This window comes from Cephus cinctus, unplaced genomic scaffold, assembly GCF_000341935.2.
Source record: "Cephus cinctus unplaced genomic scaffold, Ccin1 Ccin1_scaffold0407, whole genome shotgun sequence".
In the NCBI taxonomy this organism is placed as follows: Eukaryota; Metazoa; Arthropoda; class Insecta; order Hymenoptera; family Cephidae; genus Cephus; species Cephus cinctus.
In genome coordinates, this window is record NW_014333091.1 from 1,109,771 (window position 1) to 1,117,515 (window position 7,745).

Sequence of the window (7,745 nt, forward strand, 5' to 3'; positions counted from 1 at the left end):
CCTATACTCTCTTGAAGTATTCTGGGGAATTGTCTTGTCGGACTTCGGAGACGCAATTTCAGCGAGTCCCATCCCCGACGTGATTGCCCAACTCCGTCACGTTATTCCGAAAAAAAGGAGAAGAGAAAAGGGAAGAAAAAAGTCCTCCGCGAGCTTACCGACCAGAGACTAAGGGATTAAATAATGAATCACTCGGATGGAGGAGTGGGTTAATCATAATAATGGAATTTGCAGCTCGGTTGAAATTCGACTTCATTGTTGCCACGTGTTGGTAACCCAGGTCCTATTGTATCACGATTTTCGGGCAACAGCCACCCAAGTCAAAAGACCCTTCTCTCTCGAAGTTGAGCTCTTCGTCATGAGATTTATCTACCTCCGTCGTCCTAGTACAAAGCCCTTTGCAATGCCGTGAGACCTCGTTGAGATTATTATTACGTCAAACGATAGCTCAGATACGTTCATAGAGAGAATTATAATAGAACGGCCATGACATGATTGCCCATATAGCAGATCCAAAGGTGGCTTTTCGCGTACGGAATATCAATCGACGTCACGCAAAGTGCGCCTTGCAAATTAATTGGCCACCTGTAGATGGGCACGCCACGAGGACATTTTCCCTGCCCGATGCGTCGATCCGATTCCTATCGGATTAGTCGGCAGAGCTTTCCTCACATTTTCTTCCTTCGTCCCCTGGAAGGAAAAGAGAGGAATAGAACCCTGGCCCATATCTTGCGATTGGAGCGGCAATGATGGCACCCTTTGCCAGAGAGTGAATTCTCCCCTAGGATCTGACTTGGTCCTGGCCCCGGTCTGTGATTTTGATATCAGGGGACCTGCTTGCACCCAGCTTCCATTTATCTCGTTTATATCCCTAGCTATATAGATACAGGGACCAGGGTATCCTCACGTGGCGCAGCATTTTCACGGACACGAGTGCATCATCTTCCATCCCAAATGAAAGACGAAAAACGTTATTATTTCGTTTTCAAATAGCGACTTCTGAAGGCGTAGCAGACTACAAGTGCGTCAGTTGGTCTTCATAGCTTGCAACGACTTAAGGTAGATTATCTTGGACGATATATACAGTTTATTACAGCAACTATTAACCTATAGAGATTTCAGTGCAGGAGAACGAAGGTTCGACGCCATTATTGTGTCCCATTATTTCTGTACGTTTGCCATGGGATTATAATGTTATCCCTAGCCTTACCTGTTCTTACTTAACAAACACCACAATGCCACCTTGACTATCCCCTAGTGGTTATTTCATTCTAGAGAAGGGACACCTATTACCCCTTCAAGTACACCGTTGTTAATTCGAGCCACTACGTGGCGTGTCTTGTCCCAGTAATAAGTTTACTCTTGAGTACGGGGATTCGTATTTTTCCTCTCTTTTTCTCTTCCTCTTTCCTCAAATTACGTAGAACCTTTTCTCCATTCGTACCCGCGTCTAGGTTAATACCTCTTCAGCGGTATCCTGGTGTGCAAGTTAATGCTATCTCCGGCCTTGACGTGACTCTTAATGCACCACTCTACATGATACTTGCATAGTTCATGGAAGTCACCACCGTTCTAGGATACCCTGGTAAAATATCGAATAAGGTAACAAGATCATATTGGGTCTTGCATCAATTGTAAATCCGCCGTAAAGACAGGACCTTTTCCTTGTGAATGACCGAGCTTGCGTCCCCTAGAAGGTGACTTGGATTTACAAATCTCACATTACTTTAACACAACATAACCTCATCCGACACGTAGGTTTAGCCAGGATTGTTTGCAGAACACGAAGTCATTGTCATGCGGTCCAGCGGTGTTTGCCAGTAGGGCGATTATTATCCCAAGTGTACCACTAAAGTGGGTTCTCTCGCATACCTACATGACGTGTTTGTCCACCACATACCAGGAAGCCCCCGGGCACAACACAGGTTAGACGGACTAGGTAGGAAGCTATCGTGGTCGGACTTGAGCTTTGGCGCAAACCTCGGAACGAAGGACGCTCTTCTACCCAACTTGACTCGTGCCGCATACGTAACGCCAAAGCAAGTATCTCGGACCGAGATTTATAGCGAGTACGGGACTGGGGGGCCGAGATAAGATTTGCCGCACGATGAAAAAAAAAATTCCCCACGATAACGAAAGACCAAGAAGCCACGAGGGGATTTTGAAAGAAGAGGAAAAAAGGGGCACACGATCAAATCGGAGATACCGACATCCACCATTGCGCAGTTGGTATATACGCTGTTGAATATGGAGAAATGTTCATAGTCTCTTCAAGATGGATGGTTACGTAGGTCGACACGCTTTGGACACATCCTGGTCTCATTTACATTCCGGAAGTTGCTATATGGAAATCAAGTAGCCCTACGGTATAATTCATATACTTAACGAGATAGGCATTAAGACGCTTCCGCCTTAACGTCTACTTAGCATAGGTTAGTCCATGTTTACGTCGGCTACGCTTAACTACCCGTCTGCTCCAGGGGCTGTTTACTTTCCGATTAGTCGGGAAAGTGAGAGAATACGACTCCAGCACACTCTAGCGACGGCTATTAGCGAAGCTTACTCATAGTACGCCCGGGTCTACGGAGTAGCTTCGTAATGTACTCTCGATACTCTGGGATAATCGTTCTGTGGCATTTTCAAAGTTTACCATCACTTCCGGCGCTTGGCCACTCTTCTTTCTGGCATAGTCGTTTAATCATAATGGCGAACAGTCGCTGTACGAGTGTTGTGGAAGTAAATGCTCAACTTTCGGAAGACGAAAGAAACTCCGCGAAACGCAACGAAGGAAGGAACTAGGTAGGCAGCCAGGCAGAAGCAGAAACTTTCCGAGACACTTATGCCCTCGCGAGATAACAAATGTCATACTCACACTTATTCACCGTCGACGGAGTTATAGAACTTCTGCTGCACGACTCCACTCGGTCCCTTTTCCTGTCACTACTTGCAAATATCCATTCGAGGACGACGACGACGACCCAGTACACAACAAAACGGATTGAACCTAACTGACGTTTTCTCTCTCGAGGGACGACGCCATTCTTATTCACCTCTAAATTAGTTGGTAACAAATCTTTCCCGTTATATACAAAGGGTATTCTCTGGTCTTATAATTTAGTCTTTACAATGTCTGTCACGCAACAGAATCTTAATAATTCTCTAGATAATTTTAGTGAAGATATCCCCAGACTGTTCATTATAATTTACCATTCAAGTATATTTTATGCTGGTAAGAGTAATGTTTCTTGGTCGCTATTAGATTACACTGGAAACGCACAGATGGCGCTGTGTAACCAAACAAACACCGTTTGCATGGATTTTAACTCTCTTCCTATGTAGTGACCATCTTGGAAAGAGCAATTACGGTAACGCTTGGCGATTACATCGTTCTGGATGACCCCTAGTATAAATGGGCCCGAGCGTGCGAACGAGCGGGGTGAGTGGTTTTAATGTCCTGGAAAGGGCTGACGCTCCTTTGGATCTTCACGCGGAACTGCCTGAAATTGGCGTAATCAGCGAGTAAATCGACGCTTTTTCATTGACTGAGCAAACGAGTAGTTGGATTAGTTCGGTGCGATTATTCATTACGGTCGTACGTCACTAGAAGGTACGTATACTGATAACGTTCACGGAGGACTATTAGTTAAATTGGCGAAAAATGGCGTGTACCAATCAGCACGACGAAGTCGAACGTGAAAATAACTCGGACGAGGAACACGTCGTCGTCAACCATCAACGAGAAAATTTCGAGGTACTTCAAAATTGTTCATGAATTACTGAATATGTTCCATTTTTTTTATCACAAACAGCCACCACGTATTTCTCGCTGTCGGCACGGTGAGTCAGAGAATTAATATAAAAGAGAAAAAGAGAGAAAGAATTGTGGAAAAAAAGAAGCAATAGAACTTGGAAATGCGGGCGCGAATATTTCACTCGAATTTTTTCGGCACGACGAAAGTGATTCAAATTATTTGAAGTTTGATGGTTGCTGATAGAAACAAAAAAAAGAACAAGAAAAAATATTAAGAGGTTCCCTCTGCGATGAAAATGAGAAAATTAAATAAAATAGGAAATTGTGCTTCTAGCGTTTCTCACTAATAACAAAAATACGATCAGGCAGCTCGTTAAACATTCCTGTGACTTGCTCCAACTACCATACGCGTTAAAAAATAAAATGCGTGACATTGATTTCTCATATTTATCGTTGCAGCAGCGAGGGGTGCGGCATAAATTTTCAAAATCAATATTCCCGCGCACCAAGATACCACCTACAGTCCCAGGTAACAAAAGCAATTCGGACTATTCCCTGTGGCAAATGAGGCGCACTCTGATTAACACACATTGGCTCAATTACACGGGTTAGCTGAGGGAACACGAAATTGCCTGCTATTAATGGAGGTGCGAGGGTAGATAGAGAGACACGAAATATCTGGCAGATAACACAGTAGTACGTTAGAACGGTTGCGCGTGTCTCGTAAAATTTAACCGGTTGGTTAGATTGGTCGAGCAAGTCTAATTCCTTTATCCTTTTTCTTCTTTCTCGTTTTCTTGCAAATTTTCCCATCAACCCCAGATCCGCTTCCGCCTCTGGTGGAAGCGTACTCAATTACAGACTCAAGTGGCGACTGGCAAAAACGGTGAAAACAACATCATCAAACGCCATAATGCCTGGATAAGAAACTCAGTCGATAGTTCACGGAGCAAGAGGAAAGATGGCAGCAGCGGCGGCCAACTGCACGGAAATCAACGAAGGTGAAAATTAATTCCAATATCGAGATACATTGCTCGCAGTGACTATCATAAATCGTTTGACTTCCTTTGCATTTTATACAGTTTCGAATCTTACGATCGTTTCGTGAAGAATGTTCTTCGTTGTTCCTTCGAGAGTGTCGCCGACGCGACGTCCCGAAGGATCCTCGGGTACTTCGTTCATTCGATTACACCTCGTGTTGTCTTTGCATATCCTGGGGATAGAAGTCATTCCTTTGGGCTGTTTGTTATTCTCTTCTTTCGTGCAGTTTACAGAGGTCGGACCCGAAGGCAAACTTGTGGAATTGCAAATCGGCAGGCGTCGCTCGACAACGTCCTTTCCATGTCGATTGGCTCGTTGAGCTCACTGCTCGAACTGCTATTAACGAACACTTGGTAATTAGCTACGTTAGACACTAATTAAATACTCGACTAATTGCGAAACACGCCGGCAACTTAGCTGATCGGTTCAGCAAGTTCCGTTTTTCTAATTTCCAATTCTCAGTATTTCTAATGCGTCTTACGTATCCTGAAACATGTAAAAATAAAACGTCTGAGAATTTCTGTTTCGACGTTTGAAAAAAAATATCGGAATTTATAAATCTAATCGAGTCCTCTATATGCCTAATTTACTTACCATGATATTGAGCATAATTTTTCAAACGCTGTTTTTATCTTGTTAAATAACATGTTTTAAGACGGTCGTTTGTGCTCTTAATTTTCTTAAGTCTCAAGTAGGTTACGTAACGAGCATTTCGAAGTTTAGTCGTTTTTATGAGTCCATCGTGCTTCTCGCACGTTTTGAGTGGGTTGGTCTTTTTAAGTGAACCCCAAGGCATCGCTCACGGATACGAAACAAGCACATGGAACCTTTAGGCATCTTAAGCATATTTTATGCTGAGAGTTTGCGGAAGGTTTTACGTAAACACTCATCGCACGAAGTGGCTTCCTGAAAAATTATTTTTTTCTCTCATCTTCGACACATAGTACTGAAAAATACTATCTATATTAGTACGATCATAGTACACGTATACTCTAACTGGGTGTACATACGGCAGTTGACGAAAAATTGTAGAACATGAAGATCAAATATTAAATATAGATATTGACAGAAGTATGTAAGTTCTTCGTGCTATAACGGTAAGTACTATTTATGTCTATCACTAATTAAAGTTTTGGATGATTCATATATTTGATGTACCGAAATTATATTAAATAATACTCAAATTGTATAAATTATATGAAAAATCTAATAGCGTTACTTTATAGTACAGGGATTTATTTGATTTTCCAATAAAACTCATTTGGATATACAATGTAATTCCCAGTGGTGAATTTATTACCCACTAATTATAATTTCTTCTCCTCAATGTAGATGTATGTTCTACTGCATCAACTATAGCTATTGTAGATCCTGTTCCTATTCATTTTCTTCTTTTAGGATTTCGTAATTTTCGTGCGTCGCTGTAGTATCGTCCACGCTCTTCTTTACCGACAATCGCCTTTGTAGAAAACTTACTGTCGCATTACATGCTACTGCTTAATCTATGGTTAATCGATCTTATTGAGGAAATACAATCAGATATAACTGGAACATTTCCTCATTGAGGAGGCAGTTTTAAGTAAAAGAAGAAAGGAAAACAATCACACATAATTATTGGAACAGCATTTAGTCCTAACGTTGTTTAACAATGTGTATACATTCAGTGATGCAATCATGGTAAATCAATTGTACTATACGTAAGCAGTGAATAGTATTCATACAATTACATGGTATAATATATTAAGGCAGGTTCACAGGTAAGCATTTCCCATACCTCAGTTAAAGAAGCTATTCAGCTGAAAAATAGACCTAATACTTACCTAACTATCTAGGAAATTATCAGAATAAACAAAACCGGTATAATAATGATGCAATTAATATTTTGCAGTACTTAGTAAAAAATTGAGAAATTCTATGTACTATTGTTTTAATATTCCGAATGGTTGAAAATTGGAAATCATTCGGTAAAGTTATACGGAAAAATGGAGAAAATATTTTCGAAGAAATATCATTCGCTTTACGGCTAATAGGACGGATTCTTTGAAAACTTCATGAAGCAAACTAAAGATAAATACAAGCCTTGAAATCTTTATCTTGGAAATCGTAGCATCGAAAATGGCGACTTATCAATCCTTGAAATAAGTGAGTATCTCTACGAGGCGATTCGAGAAGTCGTCTCGGGACGGAAGAAGAAGGATAAGTAAAATAAGGAAAAAGAGGGAAAGAGGGGGAAAAAAAAGATTGCGTCCCAAGAAAGTCGGCAATTTCTCTGAATAACGAGAAGAGTTGACTCGGTTGAAGTGATATTTTGCATGGCGCCTGGGAGATATTAGATTCTCCCTCGGCGACGTGAAGCGTCCAAGGATTTAAAGCATTTACAAAAGAACGAGGAGATTCCTCGATCTCGTCTTTACGTCCACGAGGAATTCATCGGTATCGCCATTTTTTACGCTTCGATGCGGACGCCGTATAGGTATACTGTACATACAAGTATAATACTACGTGCAGTGCTTGTTGTGCATTTTGTGACTTATACGCCTTAAATTTTGTTTTCTTTCTAGGAATGTATTAGGCGATGTTATTTATCTTGAATTTATCGAAATTCATTCTGATCTAATACATAAAGCAACAGCCACACCGTTAACCACGTGAGTAACGATTTTCATTCGACGTGAGTCTGTTTTCTGGTTGGAAACTCAAAGGTTCTCATGTCAGATTTAGCCTTTCCAATTAAACTGAAAGTCGTAACCTTCCCGAACTTATTGGGATCCTTGCTATTTTCGAATAGTATGTTGTATTGCAAGTGCGGAAACGAGGCGAAATTCGACCAATATGAAGTTTGCGGCACGAGTGGAAGGCGAGTAGTGTAATCTGACATGAGTCAGATATCGTCTTCCTCACGTGCCATACACCATATTTTTTGTAATTCCTCTGAAGTAAAGTTCGATTTGAG